Source organism: Canis lupus, chromosome 1 (assembly GCF_048164855.1).
Source record: "Canis lupus baileyi chromosome 1, mCanLup2.hap1, whole genome shotgun sequence".
In the NCBI taxonomy this organism is placed as follows: Eukaryota; Metazoa; Chordata; class Mammalia; order Carnivora; family Canidae; genus Canis; species Canis lupus.
The window spans coordinates 37,920,773-37,947,311 of NC_132838.1; the positions used below are offsets into that span (position 1 = coordinate 37,920,773).

The following is a 26,539-nucleotide window of genomic DNA, read 5'->3' on the forward strand; positions in this document are numbered from 1 at the left end:
TTCTACATCTGGTGTAGAAAACATTTAAATGTTCTTCTGCAAGATACCAGGATGGCAGGTATTTGTCAGTAAATTCAAACTCGGTTTGCTCTCCTGATTTGTCAAAATTTGGACTTAGACAATGGTTACTGTAGATATAGGGACACAATAACTAGCATCCAGATTGTTCTACTTCTATCTGTGTATCAAACCAACAAAATTATACATGCTGGAGTAGGTAAAGTGGAAGGAACATGAACTTTAGTTCATGCAGACCTGGATCCGTGTCTTAGCTTTACAACTTAGCCCAGCTACCCAGTCTCACTCAGGTCCTTCTTAGGTAACTTTGAGAAGATCAGTAGCATCTACTCTAGAAAGCTGTTAGATAAAATACGTGTGAAGCCCCAGTACAGTGTCAACATATAATAAGTGGGAGTGAAAAGCCATTTCCAGGCTGGAAACACAATAGACCTTTAGAGAGATTACATCTTCTATACTGGCTCAGATTGTCATTAGTTTCAGTCAAACCTGAGGAAGGTTTGACATTTTATTTTATTTGGTCAGTGAAATCAGAATCGCCTTAAGGAGTGATGCCAGCTATCAACAGCTAAAATCTGTAAGTATCTTCAGAAAATAATTTTCCGCAATACTTACCATGTCTTTGAAAAACATGATATAATGCTGTTTGGAAGGAATAAGATTGTCTCTCCATTCTACCAACAAAGACGTTTAAAACCACAAAAGTAAATTTTTGTAGTCCACTGTGAGTATAAAGAACATATTTTAAAATGGACTGAGTTAATTTAAATTTAAATGACTATCAATTTTCATACTATTGGCAGTGAAAACAACAAGGAAGATCCTGGGAATTTCTGCTTTAACCAATACAGAAAGAAGAGAGACTCCTTCCTTTCTTAGCCTCTGGTCTCTTTCACAACCTTGACAGTTAGAGGATTGTTTAACTTATGAAATGCCTTTTATACAATCTGTTCTGGAAGGCATTTTGTTTATGCTTTGACACTGTGCCAGCTTTCACAAATTCCCTCCTTTCTCTTTCTTTGTTTCTTTCATCATTTCTTTCTTTCTTTTTGCACCCTCTCTCACATCTAACAGGAAATACTGGATGTTCTCTGTCTCTGGAGCCCACCTCCGCCCCCCCCCGCCCCCATCCCTGTGGCTCCCCTTTCCACTCTCAAAATTGGCTCCAAGAACAATAGATTGAATAAACATCTATCTATATAATGGTAATAAATTAAATTTTGTGTGTTTGTTGATAATTTTATTGCAAGTACATTATATAAAGAAAAATTTAAAGGATCTTAATCTTCAGCCATAAGCTAGTGGGTCATGGTCATGGCACAATGTATAAGTGTCAGAAATAGGGATCCCTGGGTGGCGCAGCGGTTTGGCGCCTGCCTTTGGCCCAGGGCGCGATCCTGGAGACCTGGGATCGAATCCCACATCGGGCTCCCGGTGCTTGGAGCCTGCTTCTCCCTCTGCCTGTGTCTCTGCCTCTCTCTTTCTCTCCGTGTGACTATCATGAATAAATAAATTTAAAAAAAAAAAAAAAGTGTCAGAAATAGACACTAACCTGTTAATTTACTCAGTTCCCCAAATGTCAGGATGACCCGTAATTCAAGCTAGGTTATGGATTGCAATTCTAATTGTTAAGCAGAGAGATGCACCCTTTTACTGGGATCTGCAGCTAGAGAGATAATGGCATTTTGACAAAGATTGCCAGGTACCACGTTTGCCAGCACTTAGACCTAAGAACAAGGACAACAGAGGAAAAACAGCCAGAGATGGAGAAAAGAGCCTGCTGGTGCAGTCTCTTGCTTCTGTTCACAGCTGTCCTGCAATGAACTGTTCAGATAATTAGCACAATAAATAAATTCCTTCCTCCCACCTTTTTTTTTTTTTTTGGCCTTACCATGGTTTAAGATTGATTTTTAGTCTAACTCTGAGAAAGTTCCAACATGTCCATTACTTTTTCGTTGAAATGCAGTGTCACACAATCGTATTTGTTCTAAGAATATGATTTTTATTTTTTACATCTCCAACCCAACCTCTCCTGGATGGGAAGCTTACCAGTTAGTAAATAGCAGAACTATGATATACTTAGACTATAATATGGAGTAGAGATCACTGTAAAAAAAAAAGTCACTGAATCTGGATATCCAGATTTATTTTCTAGATTTTTTTTCATTCATTATTTCCAATAGTGTTTTATTCTTCCCAACTTGAAAGCACCTAGAAAGAATTGAGAAGACATAACGCCATGGATTATACTTGATTAAATACCAGGAATCCTGCTGTTGCCACATACTCACTTACAATGTCCTAGGCCTTATTTTGTTCAATGACCCTTGAATAAAGGAACAATAAATGCAAAGATCAAACAGAGTCTGCATTAATTTTATATTACTTAAGCTTCTTTTGTCTGGATTTAGCTTAGCATATGTCACACCTGGTGGCCAAGTCACCACATTAATCAACTGTGTACAAGCTTTGTTCCTACCTTGCCAAGGGATTGTGACTTTGCAACTTGCACTCCTGGGAAAATTAGATTTGTCATTCTTTCTCAGTTAACTTACCCATGTAGTTTTGCTATTATAACTTGAATTTTCCAGCCCTAATACCTTTAAAAATAGAATCAAGAATCCCAGGATCCTAATTCTGTCGAATGAGTCACTTTTTATTTCTGCCAACGACCCCTTAGGGAATCAGTCTAAGGTTTAAATCCTACAAGAGTCATGGGTGGATTTCCTAATAGGTTATGCAGAAGGGTGTGGAATCTGTGGTTTAGGAATGAAAAGCAAAAGAGCGCCTGCTAGTAACATTCCTCTCCCAACCACCTAACATTTTAGGATTGAGGAGACAGTCTCATGAATGAATATTTATTAAATAAATGCCAACAAATCACTTTACTTTGAACCTTAATTTCTCTCTTGTAGAAATGAAATTTGCTTTCTTTTTAAAAAAATTTTAATTAATTAATTATCTATTTACTTACTTAAAGAGAGTGTGAGCAGGGGGTGGGAAAGGGCAGAGGGGGTGGGAGAGAATCTCAAGCAGACTCTCCACTGAGTGCAGAGCTTGACACATGGGACTATATCTCATGATCCTAAGATTATGATCTGAGCCAAAATCAAGAGCCAGAAACTTAACTGACTGAGCCATCCAAGTTGCTCTAACATCTTATTTTTAAAATAATCTCCTTGCCTTATGTGGGGTTCGAACTCACACCCAAGATCAAGAGTTGCACACTCCACTGACTGAGCCAGCCAGGTGCCCCAGAAATGACAATTCACTTTCTAAGTATGTTTGTAGCAGAGAAAAAGATTTGATGTATTATGTGGGCAGTGTTTAGAAATTAATGCTTAACAAACATGTCTGTTCACCTGGTCCTACTTGCCTGTCCAGTCTTATCTTTCACTATTATCTACCCTCATCTCTCCAAAGTCTATCCTTAACCCTAAATGCCATCTGTTTTTTTGTGAAGTACTTTGTTGCAGATACTGTATAAAATATTTGACATACATTATTTCTTCTACTGCTCTAAGCAACCCCAGAAGATAGGTTCTTTATAACCTTCATTTTACAGATGAGGAAAGAGGATCCAGAAAGGTCACTGGCTCACCTAAGATTTTAGAACACATCAGTGGGAAATTAGAATTCCAAGCCAAGTATCCAGAATTCAGACCCTAGAACACAGCCTTCCTCACTGGCCACATCTAGTTCCCCCTCAAAAGTGAACACTAATATCTCATCATCAGGACTGTAGTGAAAATGCATAGAAGTCAGTGTCTGCCAAGGTAAAATTAAGTGTAGGGGGAGAAAAGAGTTTGTTTGTATTAAGAAATCAAAACAAGAGGGCTCCTGGATGGCTCAATCAGTTAAGCGTCTGCCTTTGACTGAGGTCACCATCTCGAGGCCCTGGAATCGAGTCCCTCGTTGGGTATTCTGCCCAGAGGGGAGTCTGCTTCCCCTTCTCCCTCTGTGTTTGCTCTCTCTATCTCAAATAAATAAAAAAAATATTTTTTAAAAAAGAAATTAAAACAAAGATAAAAACAGATGTTACTAGGGTGCCCGACTGGTACAGTGAGTTAAATGTCTGACTCTTGGTTTTGGCTCTAGTTGTGATCTCAAGGTCTTAGACAATAGATATTATGCAGTATTCTCTGTAATATTTCAGGGTGTCAAGCATCCCTGATGCTTGGCTTCCAAAAAGTTCTTATAACCATCCACTATCCTGAAGCAAACCAAAAGTGCCCTTGCTTATTTTCCCAATTTGAGGGGACTGGTTTTGTTTGTTTGTTTGTTGTTTTTTACTAAATTGTAGATTCTGATATGCCTTGTTTTATTAGTTATTAAGGTATAATTGTTGCTGGACCTTCATAGTATTTTGGTCCAAATTTTACATATAAGCAAATACTGCTCTTTCTATCCTAACATTCTTCTCTTTCCCCCAGCCCTGCACAAATCTGGCTAATCCTCACTCATTGTTCAGGTTCCAGTTCATATCCTACTTTCTTAATCTCTCAAACTGGATTTAGGTATTCTATTACAGAGCTTCTTATATCATGTGGTACTGTTAAGAGTTGGAAAGTTTAGTGGTCAGGGCTGGGGTTCCCAACAGAAAGTAATGGAGTCAGGACAACTAAAGCAGCAAAAAAAAAAAAAAAAAAAGAAAAGAAAAAAGAAAAGAAAACAGCACTAACATCTTGTTTTGCAGCCTTTGCAGAAATGACTTCTGCAAAATGTCCTAAAATAAGACAATTAACCACAAAGCATTTGTCACTATCATGACCAAGGGGCAGTTAAGACACATACTCCCAGATGTCAGCAAAAAAGACCATCAGCACGTGAACTTTAACCTAATAGGTAGACAGATGCGTGACCAAAGCCCTGAATGGCACAACTAAGCACACCCTGATTGCTGAAGATAGTACTGCAAAAGCTCAGAAAAACCCCTAAACTTAGAAACTCTGAGGGCAGCCCTCTCAGGTCCCCTTCCTCTCCAGGAGATCTGTACTATTGCTCAATCAACTTTGCTTTGCTGCCCACCACTCTTTCTCTGGTCTACCTCTTCATTCTTAAAAGCTACGTGACCAAGAACCACAGGCAGTAAAGGCAGATAAATCCTGCAACAGTACTTGTCTGTTTTTCATATTTGTCATCTTTGCTAGTAGGGTTTTACAAGTATCAAACCTGGCATTATGTGAAGGATACCTCAACAATTTTCAAATTTGATAATTATAAGCCTAGAATTTGACCAAAAGAAATAAATGAATATGGCCTGAAAACTTTAATGTTGAGTTTATTATAAATGATGTTCCATAGCCTCAACTCTTTCTTGTATAATGATCTGAAGCCAGATGAAGAATTTAACTTGAAAAAAAGGAAAGTAACTTTATAGATACCATATGTACTATGTTAGGAAAGTGTCTTTCTAGATCAGAAAAAGAACACTCCTGTATAGGGTCTTGAAAACTGAAAATGTCCACCTCATCTTTTTAAAACAATGTCTCCGAAGATAATAATGCTATTTAGTCAAATGGGCTAAATTTATTTGATCAGCATGTCCATTAAAGTGTGTTGGGTGGGGGGTCAACAGACACATTAGAAAATGCTCAACATCATTTGGCATCAGAGAGATACAAATTAAAACCACAATGAGATACCACCTCACACCAGTCAGAATGGCTAAAATTTACAAGTTAGGAAACAACAAATGTTGGCAAGGATGTGAAGAAAGGAGAACACTCTTATACTGTTAGTGGGAATGCAAGCTGGTGCAGCCATTCTGGAAAACAGTATGGAGGTTCCTCAAAAAGTCAAAAATAGAGCTACCCTATGACCCAGCAATTGCACTACTAAGTATTTAGCCCAAAGATGTAAATATAGGGGCACCTGCATCCCAATGTTTATAACAGCAATGTCCACAATAGTCAAACTACAGGAAGAGCCCAGATGTCCATCGACAGATGAATGAATAAAGAAGATATATATTACAAGGGAATACAACTCAGTCATCAAAAAGAGTGAAATCTTACCATTTGCAACAATTTGGGTTTTTTTCTTTTTTAAGATTTTATTTATTTATTCATGAGACACACACACACACACACACACACACACACACACACACACACACAGGCAGAGACATAAGTAGAGGAAGCAGGCTCCATCCAGGAAGACTGATGTGGGACTCAGTCCCGGGACTCCAGAATCACGCCCTGAGCCAAAGGCAGATGCTCAACCACCGAGCCACCCAGGTGTCTCACCATTTGCAACAATTTGGATGAAACTAGAAGGCATTATGATAAGTGAAATAAAACAATCAGAGAAAGACAATTATATGACATCACTCATATGTGGAATTTAAGAAATAAAACAGAGGAGCATATGGGAAGGAAGGGAAAAATAAAACAAGGCGAATCAGAGAGGGAGGCAAAGCATAAGAGACACTGAACTCTAGGAAACAAACTGAGGGTTGCTGGAGGGGAGGGGGTGAAGGGATGGGGTAACTGGATGATGGAGATTAAGGAGGGCATGTGATGTAAGGAGTGCTGGGTCATAAGACTGATGAACCACTGAGCTCTACCTCTGAACCAATGATATATTATATGTTAATTAATTTAATTTAAATTTAAAACTGTATGTTAGCGGGGGAGATGGGGAAACCAAAATTGTTTCTATTGTAATGCAGGATGTTTTAATGGCCCCTGTGGGGAAGGCCTTGCACCTGATGTGTAAAAAGGCAGGCCTAAGATTGAAAATGGCCCAAAGAATTCCATTTTTTGTTTGTTCTCTTTCTCCGGGGACTCTAAAAGCACTTGCAGGCCTTATACCTAGTTAAACACATTTAAAAAAAAAAACTAAATTGTTTTCTGCTTTCTTTCTTTCTTTTTTCTTTTTTTTTTTTTTTTAAGATTTTATTTATTTATTCATGATAGACAGAGAGAGAGAGAGAGAAGCAGGCTCTATGCCAAGAGCCCGATGCGGGACTTGATCCGGAGCCTCCGGGATCGCGCCCCGGGCCAAAGGCAGGCGCTAAACCGCTGAGCCACCCAGGGATCCCCAGTTAAACACATTTTTTATTGTACCTGATTGTAAATTTTCTCTAAATCAACATTCTGTATAAATATGGGGAAAAATAATTAGGTTTTTCTTTATGCTCTAACTTTATAACCTTGAAATACTTGTTTTTACCTCTTCTCATACAATGGAAGAGGAAAATGGGTTTAGTACTATAACAGTAGACCTTGAACATCCTTGAAGCCTGCTTTCTCACAATACAGGTGAAATAACTGAAGCCCAAGAGGTCTAGGGGCTCCTCCAAGATGGTGGAGACAGATTTAGCATCCAGGTGTCCTCAGATCTTTCCCCAGCCCCTCACTTTGGCTTTTGTCTTTTACCACTTGATCCAACCAGCTCATGAGCCATTATGTCAGCCAGGTCTGTCTTTGAGTTACCTGCTTCTAGCTCATCATACCCCAGACCATGTGACCTGACAGTATTTATGGTTTCTTGGGGGCAGTAAGAATAAGTATGATTTATATTTGTTCTTTGAAGAAGGATTTTACTTAAAAAAAAAACAAAACTGAGTTACTATGTGAGCAATATAGTTTTGTTTTTAATTTTTTCCCATAAAAAATGTTAAGAAATGGCTATAAAGCAAAGAAGTCAGTGATGATGATGGCTTAAAAACAGTCTCTAAAGATGCTTTCTTTTTTTTTTTTTAAGATTTTATTTATTCATTCATGAGAGACACAGAGAGAGAGAGAGAGGCAGAGACACAGGCAGAGGGAGAAGTAGGCTCCATGCAGGGAGACTGACATGGGACTCCATCCTGGGTCTCCAGGATCAGGCCCTGGACTGAAGGCAGTGCTAAACCGCTGAGCCACCCGGGGCTGCCTTAAAGATGCTTTCAAAGGAGGAATTCCAACAAGTTTAGATCAATGTCTAATTTTTTTTAATAAGTGAAAACATCTCATTTAGTTATACAAGTTTTGTAATATGTTCAAGGCATTATGGTTTATCATCAAATATAATTAAATTTTTACAGGATGGTCTGATTTACTTGACTTTCAGTTATACTACAAAGTCACATTTTGAATAGTGAAATTTTCCAGTTGTTTCTACAATAAGGAATTAAGAACATTCTGCATTAGAAAATGAATTTAAGATTATTCTTATGATAAGTCTAAGCATAAACAGATCATAAATCTTTCCACTAAAGGACCAATTCCAGAATACATCCCCCCAAATTTTTACTTGGGTAAATGGAAAACATATATTTTAAGAGACAGTCTAAAGAGTCAAAATGCTAGTGCTGGATGACAGTGTGACCTGGCCTCTCTACAACCATCCCAGAGACCTGTAGTACAGTGGCGGTTTGGATCTCCTGGTGCTTCATGAGGGGCTGACAGAAATGGACTTACTTGTGGTTGACCCTGACTTTGCTCTCCCCATTGCCTGTATTTCTATATAATTCATAGCATAACAGCAAGCAAATCTGATATTAACCAATATGCTTGAGATTATCATGAACCACATGTTCTTGGTAGTATGAGAAATATAATGTGAGCATCTTCAGAAGCGTGAAAAGCAACACAAAACTTAGGTGTTTTTTATATGTATCTGTACTTGTTGAAGGTCAGACATAAATGAAATACAGTTCCAACCACTTTTGAAGAAATGAATCTCAACTTTGAGTTTAGCAGAAGACTAACAATCATATCTCATCTAATTAGCCTATCATATTAATACAGTTTTCTTTTAATGGTTAGTTATTGCATTTGCCTAATTGATCTATGTATACTTTAGAAAGTATTGCACTGTTCAAGTGATAGATAAACAACTCGCTTTGGTTTAATATGGTGTGTAGCATCATTTATAGAATTTGGGCATGGGGCTTTGGTGAAGGATTCTATGATAAAATCAGAATAAATTTTCAATATTGCAATGTAAAGTACTTTTTTTCTGGGATATTCTTTGTTATGAACACAAGATCTGCTTACATTTTGAAGCATATATCATTATTATGTTCAGAATAACTGATCCATGTAGTCAAATCAATGACTGGAAATAGTAAAAGCAATCTGGAAACAAAATTGTCTGTGTTCCAAAAGGCAATGTTGAAGTGTCTTTGGTTTCAAATAATGAAAGACATGTTTAATAAAAAATAATAAAAAAGAAAGAAAAAAAAAGGTCACATAGTAATGGTCACAGACTAAGCAGAAGCAAGATTCCAGTTAGAAGAGGATAGTTTTGATCAAAGTTAACAGAGGAATCTTCAGAATAATGTTTAAGATAACCAAGACTAGCTATTAAAATAGGTAGACATAGGTGAGGCCAAGTTTCCAATGAAATGCATGGATAAATGCAAGTATGTTGCAATGTACCTCCCAAGTTTAAGTTGTACATCTCTTTCAATAAGAAACAAATATTTTAAGCAACAAAATATTTTAAAGATGAAGCTGACAAAAAAAAAAAAAAAGTTGAAGCTGACAGTAGCAGATCTTTGTTTTGCAATCGCCCCTGTTGTTAAAAACACAGGGAAGGGGAGGGAGATGATTCTGGGTAGAAAAACAGCATATGCAAAGGCATTTAGGTAGTGAGGGGATGGGATTTTAGTGGGACTAGAGTTTTGTTTGGAAAAAGTGACTGTTTTAGTCTGCTTCAGCTGCCTTAACAGAATACCATTGACTGGAGGTCTAAATAAGAGAAATTTATTTCTCACAGTTCCGGAGGCTGGGAAGTCCAAGGTCAAGGTGCCAGCTAGTTCATTTTCTGTGAAGGCTCTGTTTCTGGCTTGTAGACAACAGCCTTGTCACTATGTCCTCACATGGCCTTTCCTAGGTGCATGCTTAGGGTTACAGGGGGAACAAGGTCTCTGGTGTCTCTTCTTATAAGGATATTAATCCCATCACGAGGGCCCTAGCCTCATGACCTCTTGTAACTCTAATTATGTCTCAAAGGCTTCATCTCCAAATACCATCACTCTGGGGGATAGGTCCCAGAGCATGAATCTGGGGGGACACAATTCAGTTCATAGAAGTGGCTATTATGGGACTGGACATGTAAAGCTGGGCCAGCTACTAGAGTACAAACTTTATCTTGTTCCAGAGTTTGGGACATTTCCAATGTCAACACGGAGCCAGTAAAAATTTTTAAGAAGAGAAGTGACATGATCCAAGTATTTTTTGAAAGGTAATTTTTTAAAAAATATTTTATTTATTCATGAGAGATACAGAGAGAGAAGCAGAGACATAAGCAGAGGGAGAAGCAGGCTCCCCATGGGGAGCCTAATGTGGGACTCCATCCCAGGACCCCAGGATCATGACCTGATCCAAAAGCAGATGCTCAACCACTGAGCCACCCAGGTGTCCCCTGAAAGGTAACTTTGACAAGAAGCATCTTTTGGCTACTGCTTCCTCCTGCTTTTAGAGATCCTGTTGTGGCTGGCTGTCAGTAATCAGGAACTACACTCGGTAGGTTAGAAGGTATTGAAGAATTACAATTATTCATAATGTATCATTGGAAAATTATTGCTAAGCAGGCTGTGTTAATATCTTTTGCGATCATCTTTTTTTTTTTTTTTTTTTTTACCTCTTTTTAAATCCATGTGAGTAATTTGAATCCTAACAGTGTCTGGCAGTGAATGGTTCCATGAACCTTCAAAGCATTTCTTCATGTCAGTGGTTTATTCTCTCATCTTAATGACAAATTAGATCACTTTATCTCCCCTATAATTTCAGATAAATCTCACAGGGCTATCACTGATAGTCTCATCTCCTTGTTTCATTATTCTCTTCATTTTTCACCTTTCTTTGGTTTGGACTTGAATTTAGGGGTCTTCACATTATTCTTTAAAGACATTTATTACAGAATAGTCCCTACTATTTTACTCATGTTAAACATGTTTAAGCTGAAAAAGATCCTTGAAAAAATAATTTAAAAAATTTTTAAGTGAAAATGACAATAACAAGAAAAGTAAAACCAAAAACAGAACAAATGATAATGCCTCTTGTAAAGAAGCAGTGTTTTGCTATCTGGTGTTAAGATGTTTCTTTTTGTTGTTTGTTTTTTTCTAAATCATTTAGCTTATGAACAGGATTTTAAAAGGCTTCAGGCATAAAGGCAAGAAAAAGAAAGGGACATCATTCGTTCCAAGTGAAAAGCCCAAAGGGACCACAAGGTTTGGTGATGTCCTAGATTTCTGGGAAAGTCGACACTGAAATGATTATTTGTTTCTTTTTGAGTTGCCACATTTTTTAGGTCATTGGTGATAGGTAAAGTTGTTAATGTTATCTTTTTTTTTTAAGCTCAGTAAATCTAAAACACCAAATAAAATTTAGAATACAGATATATAATTTGAGACTGTGCTGCTTTTATATTTATTTCTAGTATGGAATGTTCAGGACTGTAAGCTGTCAAATTTTCATAAACTGCTATAGTTTTATTATTCCAGGGTGAAGATTTTCTTCCCTAAAGTTATGACCAAGCCAGGTCTCTGACTTAAGCCCCTGTTTGAGTCAACACATACTGGTACTTGTGACTACTCTTAGATATTTTCCGCCTGAATTTGGAAGGAAACAGTTATTTTTCGTTCCAATTCAAATTGCTATTCCAACTGCAGTGAGAAGTAGTATGCATCTGAGCAAATTCCAGAGCTGGCCTTTATTCAGAAGTTGTATGCCAGTCTCAGGAGAGGTCTGGGTGGTCCCCCCAAGAGCTGGGTTCACCTGCCTCTTGGTCTATTGGCTGCTGCAGTGAGTGTTTCAAGGCAAAGCAGGGCTGACTGTGGATAGCAGGAAGTCTCTAACTGGTTTACCTTTCATGCTTTCATTTGCGGATTTTGGAGACCTCCTTATTTCCCCTAATGAAGGAGACAAAGGAATATCTTTCTCAGAGGCTGGGACCACACAGTGGGGTTGGCCAAACTCTGTGTTTGATGCCAGAAAGTCTATGATTCACATCCAGGTTCTAATTGGGAAACCCTACATATTGCCTACCCACCCTTGCTAAAGTTACTTGGTTTTGATTCCATAGGAGTTATTTTATAACTCTTTACATGCTAAGTAACAGGCATACAAATTTTGTCCTGTCCAGTATGAGTTTCATTGACCTTTGTCTCCCTCTGCCTCTGGTGGGGGTAGACAACAGTTTGGCTTCTATTCTCAATTTACTTCAAGCTTCCTTTAAACCATAAAATATATGCTTCTTGACTTCTTTTTTATTTTAAATTTTTAGAAAGATTTTATTTATTTATTCATGAGAGATACAGGGAGAGAGGCAGAGATAAAGGCAAAGGGAGAAGCAGGCTTCCTGCAGGGAGCCTGATGGGATACTTGATCCCAGGACCGTGGGATCTCAACCTGAGCTAAAGGCAGATGTTCAACCACTGAGCCACCCAGGTGCCCCTTGACTTCTTTTTTAAACTGGCTGTACCATCTGTCTGGTTTGCTTATCAAATGAGTTTAACAAAATATTTCATAAATGCTCATATTAAAAATCTATACGAAAGTCACTTTTTTTTTTTTCGAAATTAGCTTTTAACACTCAACTTCCTTATTTGGAGAATGAGCATAATAATACCTCCTTCATGTTCCTCCCTGAGTTTTGGGAATTCGGTGAATTATAATTACCTGGGTTGAAATAATACCTAAGAGCTGAAAATGTATATTATCTCCTTTTGTGTTCCTAGTGACTGGGAAAGGGAACCTGTACCAAAGCGCTCTTTATTGTAAAATACTAGACTAATCTAGACTAATAGGAGGTATTGTTATTAGTAGACTTTACTGGCAGTGCAGAAGCCAGCAATCTCTGACCTCATTTTGTTTTTTTTTTTTTTTTTTTTTTTTTTTTTTCTGACCTCATTTTGAAAGTGGTCAGAGGGCTCACCTTAGGAGGCCTTCAAAGACTCAAAGGTACAGAGCTCACGTGATGGGCAAATGGGGACATGGTAGTTTCTGATTCCCGTGAAGAGGCATTAAAGGCAACTCTAAGAGTCGGCTTTTCTTTTCTGGGCCCTTTGCCACTAGGAGTTCAGAGATCAAAAGTGCTTTCTCCACAGGAACATCAGCTGGTCTAACATACAATCACTTGCCACCTCTCTTGGCATTGGCCTGTACTGGCTGCGGCGGGTGGACACAGAGCAGGATTTCTGGAATACAAAACCTCACAGTGAATATAAAGATTTGTCAAAACACTTAGAGATTGCCCACACTTATTGGCTAGCTCTGTATCCTACTTTTTACATTCAAATTACTTATTTCAATTCCAGAATACAAAATCTGAAACTTTGGCGTAAGAAGCTAAAGTTCAAAATGGAGGTCACTACAGAAATATTCTGTGCTGTTTTTTTTTTAAGATTTTATTTATTTATTCATGATAGACATAGAGAGAGAGAGAGAGAGAGAGAGAGAGAGGCAGAGACACAGGCAGAGAGAGAAGCAGGCCATGCAGGGAGCCCGACGTGGGACTCGATCGGGGACTCCAGGGTCGCACCCTGGGCCAAAGGCAGGCGCCAAACCACTGAGCCACCCAGGGATCCCCTCTGTGCTGGTTTTTAGCAGTCCCAGCATTCTTAGCTTCCATTTCCACCTTTCTCCATGATCTCAAAATGAACAGGTACATGAAACACCTTGCTCATGAAACATTACTAACTGGAAGGTAACTTGGTTTCACCTAGTGAGAATCTGAAGGCACCCCCCTTTTCCATACAGTCAGGGGCTCCACCAGGGGTCCCGAAGACAGCAGGTCCCGTCCCTGGGATCTGGAACTGTCACCTCACAGAGAACTGGGTCTTTATAAAAGTGATTGAGTGAAAGAGCATGACAAGGGGAGATTGTCTGGATTAACCTGGATAGAATCTTGTCTCACATTTAGATCTTTCATCCATTTTGAGTTTATCTTTGTGTATGGTGCAAGGGAGTGGTCTAGTTTATTCTTCTGCACGTGGCTGTCAAATTTCCCCAGCACCATTTATTGAAGAGATTGTCTTTTGTCTAGTGGATAGTCTTTCCTGCTTTGTTGAATATTAGTTGACCAGATTAACCTGGATATAATCACAAGTATCACTCTGAAAGAGAGGCTGAGGGAGATGTGATGCAGACAGAAGAGGAAAAGATGCCCCTGCAGGGAGAGACTGGAGCCGCACAGCCATAAACCAAGGAATGCCAGCAGCCTTTAAAAGTGGAAGGGACAAGGAAGGGATGTCCCCCAGAGCTTCCAGAGGGAATGCAGCCCTCCCAGCATCTTGATTTTACTGCAATGAAACTGACTTCAAACCTCTATCCTCCAGACTGGGAGAAAATCAGTTTTGATGGTGTTAGCCACTGAGTTTATGGTAAATTGTTACAGCAGCTCCGGGACACTAATACAGATGCTTGCACAAAGACTGTCTTGTAGAATCTAAATAACAAAACTGAACTGGGTCTCCTGGGGGCTTAGTTGGTTAAGAGTCTGGGTCCTGGGATCAAGCCCCACATCCAGCTCCCTGCTCAGCAGGGAGTCAGCTTCTCCCTCTCCCTCTGCTGCTCCCCCCGTTTGGGCTCTCTTTCTGTCAAATAAATAAATAAAATCTATTTAAAAAATGAACAAACAAAACTAAACTAAATAAAAACAAAAAACGTCACCAAGCATATTTGTTTGCTCAGGCTGCCATAACAAAGTACCACAGATTGGATGACTTGAACAACATTTATTTTCTCACAGTTTTGTAGGCCAGGAGTTCAAGGTTGAGATGTCAGCAGGGTCGATTTCTTCTGAGACCTCACTCCTTAGCTGATAGATGCTCGTCTCCCTCCTGTCTACACATACCTTTCCTTCAGTGTGTATGCTCATGTCTGTGTCCTAATCTCCCCTTCTTATGAGGACATCAGGCATATTGTATTTGGACCCAACCATAAAACCTCATTATACCTTAATTACCTCTCTGTCTCTCTCTTTAAAAGATATTTATTTGAGAGAGAGAGAGAGAGAGAGAGAGCAAGCACAAACTGGGGAAGAGGTAGAGGAAGAGGGGGGAGGGGGGAAAAGCAGACTCCCTGCTGAGCTGGGTGCCCCACTCAGGGCTCGATCCCAAGACTCTGAGATCATGACCTGAGCAGAAGGCAGATGCTTACCAGACTGAGCCACCCAGGCGCCCCACTTAATTACCTCTTTAAAAACCCTGTCTCCAAATACAGTAGCATTCTGAGGTACTGGGGTTTAGGATTTCAACATAAGAATTTTGAGGGGGACACGATTCAGTCCCTTACACCAAGTAACATCATTATCTTTGTTTCTACTCATGAGGATAAACTAAAGCTCAAAACATTGCTTAACATCACTTAGCTGATAATTCTGAGAGCTTGGATCTGAAATGAAGTTGCTCTAACTCCATCACTGAGTTTTTTCCTTTTTTTTTTTTTTTAAAGATTTTATTTATTTATTCATGGGAGACAGAGAGAGAGAGAGAGAGAGAGAGAGAGGCAGAGACACAAGCAGAGGCAGAAGCAGGCTTCATGCAGGATGCCTGATGTGGGGACTCCATCCTAGATCTCCAGGATCATGCCCTGGGCCGAAGATGGCGCTAAACTGCTGAGCCACCCAGAGATACCCCCCGAGTTCCTTTTTCAAAAAAGAATAAGAACAAAAATAGACTATTTGGGGTAGAAGTAACTTTTGTTAAATATTATTTCTTATTAGAATGTTTTGATAAGATAACCAGTTTTCAGCCAGACTGACTGCCATAAGGTTATCAAAATTAAGTTAGGACATGGAAAGATGGTCAATGGAAATGAGAGACCCCCCTCGTGAGCATTAGGAAATTAAAGCAGAATGACATATATGAACTTCTAGTATTTGTACTCAGTATATAAGGAGTTAAGTGAAAAGTAAAGAATCAAAGAGAGATGAGGTAGTTGTCTTCAAATAGTCTTGTTTTTTTATATTTCACCCCACTGATTCAATCTGAAATTGAAGGAAAGAGGGTAGCTCTAGGCAATCAGGACCATTTATATAGTATATATATATATACTATATATATACTATATAAACTATATATATACTATATATACTATATATATTACTATATATACTACTATATATACTACTATAAAGCAATCTTATAGCTGATTTCTTGAAGTATCACTTTCGGGACAAACATCTATAATGAATTAGAGTTATTTTTAGGAGAAAGTTAAACATCCTACATCATAAGAGTTTATTTTTATTCTTTGTTAAATATAATGCTTCTCATAATATGTATTTTATGAGACTTCATCTTTCGTAATGAAAAGTTTGATCAAATTCTAAAATGTTTTTTAATTGGAGGGAAGGAATTCCAAACATAGCATCATTCATTGAACAAATATTTATTGAAAACTATCTTCCAGATATAATTCTAAATATTGGAATAAAGAATGAAAACCCTGAGGTGCCTGGGTGGTTCCATCGGTTAAGTGCTCGACTCTCGGTTTCAGCTCAGGTTGTAATCTCACGGGTGGTGGGATTGAGCCCCGTATCGGGCTCCCTCACTAATGGGGGAATCTACTTGAAAGATTCTCTCCTTCTGCTCCTCCCCTGCTCATGTTCAATCTTTAAGTAAAGAAATAAATCTAAAAAAAAAAGAACAAAAATCCTGCAGAAAAATCCTGAATGAAGCCTACATTTTAGGGGTAAAGCAGATGGTAAATGATTACATGTCAAAAATTAAATACAGAGTACAGGCCAGTCATGCCTTAAAGTGGTTGCATGGAGGCTCTATAGAAGACCACAGCCTCATGAGAGTGGCTTCCAAATTCCTGACCCACAGAAATCGTGAGAGATATAATCATTGTTTTTTAAAGTCATTAAATCTTGAAGGGATTTATTATCCAGCATTAGATAACTGATATGCTGTTTAAAACAAGAATTCAAGTATCTTCTTACTACTGATTTCGTAATAGCTTTGTGTTTTCTACTGGTTACATGATTATTATTTTATGTTAAATGTTAGGAAACAACTAAAAAGTCGATCTTTCCCTCCAGACAGTGTTTCAAAAGCAATTGTTGGTATAGAGTGGCATTCTTAGACAAATCTGCTATTTCCAAAGAGCTACAGAGATGATTACATGAGATCAGACTCTTTCAAAGGAATGTGAACTCTTAGCCAGAGAACTGAGTTTTCTTTGTTGCTTAATTATGTGCAAAGAGGACTTGCAGGTAATTATAACATCTGAAAGGTACACAAAAAGATCAACCTGTTCCCCTCACTTATTTTCCATAGGTTAGTTCTAACTTCCAAACAATAAGATTTATGACTAATAGATTTACATATAGACAACAAATGTACCTGTTATCTGCTTTCTACACCATTAACTGACTTGAAAGAAGTTTTAAAAATTTATGGTATGTATAATTAGTTGACCATAACAGTTTTGAACCTTTCAGAGATTTCCTTGTTCCCCCTTGTAGCCTCTACCACCTGAGGAGAGAAGCATATTGCTCCAGAATATCTATACAGAAGGAAAACCTTCCACATTTAGGTATTTGAAATAAACCCATATTAATAAGGCTGGGAATTCTTTTTTTTTTTTTTTAAGGTTTTATTTTCTTATTCATGAAAGACACACAGAGAGAGGCAGAGACATAGACAGAGGGAGAAGCAGGCTCTTCACAGGGAGCCTTATGTGGGACTCAATCCCTAGACCTCGGATCACACCCGGAGCCAAAGGCAGATGCTCAACTGCTCAGCTGCTCAACCACTGAGCCACCCAGGCATTCCGGTTGGAAAATCTTTGTAGAAACAACAGTGACAACAAAATCACTTGGGATTTCCACGTGATTCAAATCTTTGGAACAAATGATGATCTCACTGATTTCTGCCTAAGAGTTAGTGTTGCTGGTCAAAACACAACCTACTAGGAGTGTGTGCTGTTTAAGGTGCTAATCTTAAGAGAAATCTTTCTATAAAATTATTAGGGCACAGCTTCTTTTCTAGCTTTCCACCATGTCTAGAGATTCAATGTCACTCTTCTTTGTCCTGGGCTATGAAAGAATTAGTGTGAGGGCTCTCTGACATAAGTAGACTAACATGCATTCATACTCAGTGTTTCTCCTGGGATGCCTTCACTTAAATTACAAATGTATTTGCCCTGGAAGTTTATGCCACTTGTCTTACTCCTTTTGTACACCCTCTTTAAAGCTGGTTCCTTGGACCCTGCTAAGTTGTACTTATTTCATTCGGTGGTGATGAAAGAACAATGCACTGATCCTTTTAAGTGTATGGCAGACAAATGCAACTTGTTTCTCTATTTCAATGTCATATAACATTATAGAGTTCTAGAACGTTGACACATCACATTTCTGACGAACCCATGGTCTTCACAGTTAAAAAGGAGATATATCATTAGAGAGATTCTCCGCAGGCACTTGCCCATATAGAGGACATGTTCTCAGAGTGTGGTTCTCTGTACCAGCAGGATCAGCATTAATTGGGAACTTGTTAGAAATAACCAGTCTCCACTCAGACCTCCTGCATTAGAAACTCTGGGCTCAGGACCCAGCAATCTTGTTTTAATAAGCTCACCAGAGGATTTTGAAGTAGGCTGTAATGTTGTAGGTGAGAACCAGTGATACAGTACCTTCCTATCCAAAGGATAAGACTCGTCAGGATATTAAGCCTCTGTGAGGCCTGATGCAATTATAAGCTATAACAGACATTCACACTATCCTTGGTTACCTTCTTGATTTCTTCTTAGAGTCAGAATCTGTTGATGATAAAATTGAGTTGCTTTATAGCTGAAACAAATTTAAATAAACAACTCAAAATGAGAAAATTGTCTGGTAGGGGGAGTATTTTTAGAGAAATTTCTTAACAGGAGTCTGGGAAAGAGGTACCACAGAAAGTCCTCAAGAATCTCCAAATTTTGCCACTGGCAGAAACTGCAAGAGACCATCATATCTGCCTTTGAGAGCAGAAGGCAGCTAAGTGACATGTTATTTGTTACCTACTCAAACATCTGAAGATTCAAAAAAACCAGAATTAAGTTAGCAAACAATTAAATGCTCCATAATAAATATCATTGAATTGTGCTAAATTTTTTTACTATGTAAAAAGTCAGTGCTATTGCATAGAGGATTAAAAATAAAGATCTCTTGGGAGAAGCTATGTAGTTAAAGAGTTTTGACATATAGCTCCATATAAAGGGTAAAATCAAAGTACATGGAAAAACACAAAAGGTAGCTATAATTTTTGCCTGGGTTGGGGAAGGAGTGGCTTGGAGAGGGGTATAAAAAATAAGAGAATATTTGAGCTAGGCTCTGATCTACTTATCAATCTATCTATCCATCTACTAACTATCTCTATCATCTATTATCTATATTTATATATATATTTTGAAAGATTTTATTTATTTATTCATGAGAGACACACACAGAGGCAGAGACATAGGCAGAGGGAGAAGCAGGCTCCATCCAGGGAGCCCCGATGTAGGACTCGATCCCAGGACTCTGGGATCATGCCCTGAGCCAAAGGCAGACCCTCAACTGCTGAGCCACCCAGGCGTCCCTCTATATTTATATTTTTAAATATATGTAATATTTTTATTTTCCAATAGATTTTATTTTTAGAGCAATTTTAGGACACAGAAGGTCCAGGGATTTCCCATATACACCCTGCCCCCAAACATGTATATAGCCTTCCCCATATCAACATCTCCCAACTAGAATGGTACACTTGTTATAATCAATGAACCTAACCTGACACATCGTATCCTCTAGGGTCCCTAGTTTAAGTGAGGGTTCAGTCTCAGAGTTATTCTATAGGTTTGGATAAACTTGTAATGTTATAGATTCACCACTATAGTATCATACAGAGTTGTTTCACTGCCCTAAAAATCCTCTGTATGCCTCTTATTCATCCATTCCTCCCCCCAGTCCTGGTAACCAGTGAACTTCCTATCATCTCCATAATTTTACCTTTTCCAGAATATCATATTGTCAGAATCATGTGGTATGTAGTGTTTTCAGATTCATGTCTTTCACTTATGAAGTTTACATAGTTTTATAGCTCATTCTTTTTAGCACTGGATAATATTTCACTGTCTGGATATACCACTTTTTATTTATCCATTCACATACCGAAGGATATCTGCGATTGCTTCCAAGTTTTGATGATGAATAAAACTGCTATAAATATCCACATGCAGGTTTTTGTGGGGACATAAGTTTTGAACACCTTCGGGTATATACCATAGAGCATGAATGCAAGATAGGATAATAAGAGTATGTTTAGTTTTGAAGAAGTCAACAAGCTGTCTTCCAAGGTGGCTGTGCTATTCTGATTCCTGCCAGCAATGGATCAGAGTTTCTGTTCCTTCACATCCTCACCAGCATTTGGTGTCAGTGTTTTGGATTTTGGCCATTCTAATAGGTGTGTAATGATATCTCACTGTAGTTTTAATTGGCATTTCCCTGATGGCATGGGATATGGAGCATCTCTTCATACGCTTAGTTACCATCTGTATATCTTATTCCTTGGTGAGGTATCTCTTAAGGTCTTTGGCCCATTTTTTAAATCAGTTGCTTGTTTAGTTAATATTGAGTTTTGATAATTCTTTGCATTTTTTTGCGTGTATTTTTTTATTGGAATTCGATTTGCCAACATATAGTATAACACCCAGTGTTCATCCTGTCAGAATTCTTTGCATATTGTGGATAACAATTTTTTGTGTGTGTGGATAGCAATTCTTTATCAGATGTGTCTTTTACAAATATTTTCTCCTGGTTTGTGGCTTGTCTTTTTCATTCTCTTAACAGTGCCTTTCACAAGGCAAAAACTTTTAATTTTAATGAAGTACATATATCAATCTTTCTTTCATGACTGTGGCTTTAGTGTTGTCTCAAAAAGCTCACCAACAAACCCAAGTTCATCTATAGTTCTCCCAAATTATATTCTGGGAGTTTTAAAATTCTGAGTTTTACATTAATACAGAAATTATATTCTGGGAGTTTTAAAATTCTGAGTTTTACATTAATGTCAGTTTGAGCAAATTTTTGTTGAGTATATAAGGTCTGTGCCCAGGTTCTTTTCCTCCTCCTCCTCCTTCTTCTCCTCCTCCTTCTTTTTCTTCTTCTTTGCATGTGGATGTACAGTTGTTTTAGCACTATTTGTGGAATTTTATTTTATTAAAAATTTCATTAATTTGAGAGAGAGAGCATGAGTTGGGAGTGCAGAGGGAGAAGAAGTAGACTCCCTTCTGAGCAGGAAGCTCCATATGGGGCTCAATTCCAGGACCTGGAGACCAAGATGTGAGCCAAAGGCAGACACTTAACCGACTGAACCACTCAGGCTGCCTCTTTGTAGAATTTCAGACTTTCCAGCTGGAGTATGGACAATACTTTGGTGAGGCCTAATTCTCAACTCATCCCAACTATCTCTAGTGACTGAAATATACCAATATGTTGTTGAGAGTGGCTGAGCTAACCCAGCTATTTCACATATGAGGAAGCTGAGAGAATCACTGTTCTGTTCAAGAAGACTCTCTGCTTGTTAATGATAAAATCAGATCAAGTCAAGAGCTCAAATAGCCTTACTCCAAACTGAGGTGCTGCTGGATATACTCAAAGGCAAGTTAGAAACAAGGGTTTGGGGCTAGAAGGAGAGTTAAAGAGTAGAAATAAAGATTAGAGGGTCATTTATAAATGTTATGGTTGGAGCTGAAGCCATGATTAAAAGGCAAAGCCTTGATTAGCAAGAACTGCTCCAAAAAACTAGAATGTGGGAAATATTTAGAACAGAACTAATCTTAACTCTGTCTATAATATGGTAAGACAAGATCTTATTCATTCATTTTCCCAACAAGTACCTATTGAGCTCCTACTGTTTACCAACTGCTGGGCTATATCACGTAAAGAAAATAATTAGGGAGTTTATTTTCTATAGAGGAAGGAAGAAGAAAATATGAAATGAATATATGTCAGATGGTGATAAGAGTTTGGGGAAAATGAGTAAGAGGGATAGAATGACAGTAGTGGGTAGGAAGGGTGCAATTTTATGTAGAATGGTGGAGAAGGCCTCATTGATAAGCTGGCCTTGGAGCAGAGGTTCACAAGAAGTGAGGAAGCGGGCCATTTGAATATCTAGAGGAAGATCATACAGACAGAGGGAACAGCCATTTCAAAGGCCCTGAGGGAACATCCTTGGCACGCTGTAGATACAAGAGGCTCCCTGAGGATGGAACAGAGGGATAGAGGGAGAATGTGAGTCATGAGGACCGAGGCCACCGAGGCTCAGATCAGCAGGGGCCTTCCAGCCTTCATATAGATTTAGGTTTCTGAGTGAGCCGAATAACCATGGGAGGACTTTGCACAGAGCTGGGACATTATCTGCCATATGTCTTAAAATGATCACACTGGTGGTTGTGTTGGGAAAAGACTCTAGGAGGCCGTCACAATAACCGAGTTAAGATGATCACAGCAGGGATTAGCTGTTCGCTGTGGAAGTGATGACAAGTGATTGGAGTTCAGATGCATTTTGAGGGTGAACTGATGGATTGGATATAAGAGGTGAAAGAAGAAAAAAACATGAGGATGACTGCAAGGTTTTTGTCTTGAGAAGAGAAAGATGGAGTGCCATTTACTGAGGTACAGAAATCAGCCAGTAGGATTATTCTTACACTATTAGTTCACAAAACTTCCAATTAGGAAGTGTATTTTGTTTTTCACTGCTCATGATGTCATTATATATCTTTAGTAGGCATCTGTAGCCAATCTCATGGATGTGAACTCTGGGGATCGCTCCTGATACAGCCTCCCATCCTGCTACTGGAGAGGCTAGTGTGTCCATGCTTGCTTGCTTGTAATAACGAAGGGTGATGGGATATTAGCTTTAGTGTCTCAATGACTCTTGATAAAGGAGGTAGGAAGGAATGGAGGGAGGGAAGCAAGGAAGGAAGGAGGGAGGAGGGAAAGTTATTGACCATTTCATCCCATCCCATCTTTTAAAAGACCATCCCATCTATTTATGATGCTCTTGAGGAAGGTAAAGATTTTCAGTGGGAAAATCAATGTTACAAGGTGGTATTATATTAATGTTATGACATATCAAAATGTGTGGAGAAGTGCCATCCATACCATAGTTTCAGAATGCACGAAGTTCATATTTACAACCCTTGAAGTACAATGTATCAAACTTAAATGATGATGTCCTTCACTCTTAGGCGATTGATAGGCTACAGGGACAATGAAAGTGAGTTGTACCATTCTGAGTTGGTGTCTTTAATGATAAAGACATCGAGTGTATTTGCAAAGTCTGTCGATAGCAAATCTACTATGTGGCAAAACTCATTATAAAATTACATTCCTGGGATCCCTGGGTGGCGCAGCGGTTTGGTGCCTGCCTTTGGCCCGGGGCGCGATCCTGGAGACCCGGGATCGAATCCCACGTCGGGCTCCCGGTGCGTGAAGCCTGCTTCTCCCTCTGCCTGTGTCTCTGCCTCCCTCTCTCTCTCTCTCTCTCTGTGACGATCATAAATAAATAAAAAATTTAAAAAAAAATTAATAAAATTACATTCCTGATTTTTTATAAATATTTCCATTTATAAGTGTCAACGGGCAGTTTTTACTATAATACAAACACTCGTTCCTCTGGCTCCAAGCTGGCATTTCAGCATTGGATTCAAATTTTAGATCAAAATGTGATATCTTCCAAATAAAACTGGCAAAGAATATGGTAATCTAAATTTAGTAAGATCAACGGAACTGCTTTTGTTTTTTCTGTGTCAGTACTTTTAATGTTGTGTACATCAAATTATAGTAAAAAGACGACTATAAACAACATGCAGCCCCTCTATTTTCATGAACAGCACAACAGATTACAGTAAACCGAGTTTATATTCCACCATCAAGTGTGGTTCTCCCATTAGTTCACTTTGTGACGGGTCATTAAGAATATCTTCAAATCCAATAGTCTCATCATTACCCCTTAAAATATCCAATGAAAGGTTTGAGCTTGGAAGAAATGGAAGATGCTGAACCTGTCGCACTGCCTTGAATTCCATTTGTAAATTTAGTGGAGCGAACAGACCCTGGATGTTTCTTAGTGTAGAAAAATTCATTTTATCTTGGTTGAGCTGGAAATTTTTTTCTGATAATTCAAGAGGATGACTGGGCAAAAAAAGTACATTTTTCACACCAGGGAGACCTTTTCCTAGAAGATCATGCTGTTCAAAAGGTCCACTTGCTGAAAGTTCAGTAACTGGAATACTGTCCTTCAGCTGAGATCCAAGTCCTCTGGCATCCATCTTCACTTGCTCTGTGAACAGCCGTTCGGCAATATTACTGTCAGCCGGTCCCGCCCCGGAACTGCTTTTATACAATATTCTGCATATTTCAAATCAACAGAGCTTATACAAGTAAAGTAGAAATCAAACATGATTTTTTTTTTCTTTTGGTACACAGTTTGTGTTAGTACCATGAAAACTCATGAAATCTTCCTTGACTTATGGCAGTGGTTCTCAATTTTGCCCCTTAGGAAATACGTGGTAATGTCTGGAAACATTTTTGGTTGTCATAACTTGGGGGTTAGGATGTGCTACTGGCATGTAGGGGGCAGAGGTGAGGGATACTGTTAAAGATCATTGAATGTGTAGGGCAGGCCCCACGAGAGTGATCTGACCCACAATGTCAATAGTGTTGAGGTTAACAATCCCTGATGTATGCCATTGCTCACAATTCATTTTATAGCTTATATCACAATCTCATTCCTTGAACTGAGCTTCATCGTTCAACTGTTCAAGTCAATATTTGAGTGCAAAGGTAGATTGGCACTATGATGTATTTCTAGGATGGGACAAAATACATCACTTTAGGGTTACATGATTATTGGTTAGTCATTACTTGAGGTGAAGTATCATATGATTCTTTATTAGAAACTGGCAAGTGTGCCAGATTAAGGCTTTTCATGAGAGTACCATCAAGGTTAGTGAATTTTTGGAAGATAATAGCCACCTTTGTTTTATGTCTAAGAACTTGATCTGTGCTTTGTTTAGTCATTCCATTTCTATGGCTGTTTATTCAGATGAGGGGCAATTATAGCTGGTAATTCTAGATGCTACAACTTTAAAAAAAATCACTTTAGTAAGGAAGCATTTCATACTTTTTAGATTTTTGTTTTAGAGTAATTTTATTTTTTAATTTTATATTTTTATGATTTGAGAGAGAGACTGTGAGAGCACAAGCAGGGGGAAGCACAGAGGGAGAGGGAGAAGCAGACTCCCTGCTAAGCAGGGAGCCTGACATAGGGCTGCATCCCAGGACCCTGAGATCATGACCTGAGCCAAAGGCAGATGTTTAACTAACTCAACCACCCAGGCTCCCTGCTGTAACTAATGCTGGCAACAACAAGTTTTTTGGTGAGGCTAGAATCCAATATGACTGCTGTCCCTAGAAAAAGAGAGACATCAGGGGTACAGGCACTCAGGAGAGACACCATGTGAGAGCACTGGGAGAAGGCAGCTGTCTGCAAGCCAAAGGGAAGCCTCAGAAGAAACCACACTTACCAACGTCTTGATCTTTCAAATTCCAGTCTCTAGAACTGTGAGAAATAAATTTATCGTGTCAGTCTGTGGCATTTTGTTATGGCAGCCGCAGCAGACTAACACAGGTGTGTGCCTAGGAGCAAAACTGCTGGGTCAGATGGGAACTCTGTGTTTCACAATTTGCAGAGCTGCTGGACTATTCATATGCAAGTCTTTGTATGGATATATGTTTTCTTTTTTTAGTAAATACATAGGAGTGGCATAGCTGGTAAGTGGATGTTCAACTTTGTACAGAAATGAACCAACTATTTCCCAAAGTGGCTGTAGCATTTTTCATTCCCACCAGCAATATAAGAAGGCTCCAGTTTTCCCCATCTTTGCCCACACTTGTCATTGTCTATTTTTTTATTATAGCCATCCTAGTGGGTATGAAATGCTATATCTGTGTGTGTGTGTGTTTTAAATAGATTTATTGTTCTGAGCCATTTTAGGTTCACAGCAAAATTGAGCAAAAAGTACAGGATTCCCATATTGCTCCTACCTGCTCCCAATCCTATCATATCCCACACCAGAGTGGTAAATTTGTTACATTGGATGAACATATATTGTTAACTATTGTTACAATCAACAAACCTATATTGTCATACTATCATCACTCCAAGTCCATAGTTTATATTAACATTCATCTTTTTTTTTTTTTGAGTCACAAGACTTACCATTTACAAATCCCAGAAATAGGAGTGGGTGTACAATGAGCTGGGGGAAGGGCAGTCATCCATGCCAGGTCATGAATAAGCAGGTGATAGAGAACAGGGGAGAAGCACCTGCACTACTTATAAGGTAGTTGGGGAAGAGGTCACTAGCTTTTCATGGGCTTGACTCTATTTTACTTTAATATTTTAATTTATTTGAGTGTGTTTGACACATCATGTTACATTAGTTTCAGGTGTACGACTTAGTGATTTGACGAATTTATACATTATGCTATGTTTATGGGTGTAGCTACCATCTCTCCCAGTACATCAATGCATCACTGTTACAGG

General features: G+C 38.7%; 1 pseudogene; it reads right to left on the bottom strand.

Annotated features, from left to right (window-relative positions):
* Positions 1 to 23,741: 23,741 nt before the first annotated feature.
* LOC140615399 (proteasome maturation protein pseudogene) lies at positions 23,742 to 24,302 on the bottom strand (annotated as a pseudogene).
* Positions 24,303 to 26,539: the final 2,237 nt, after the last annotated feature.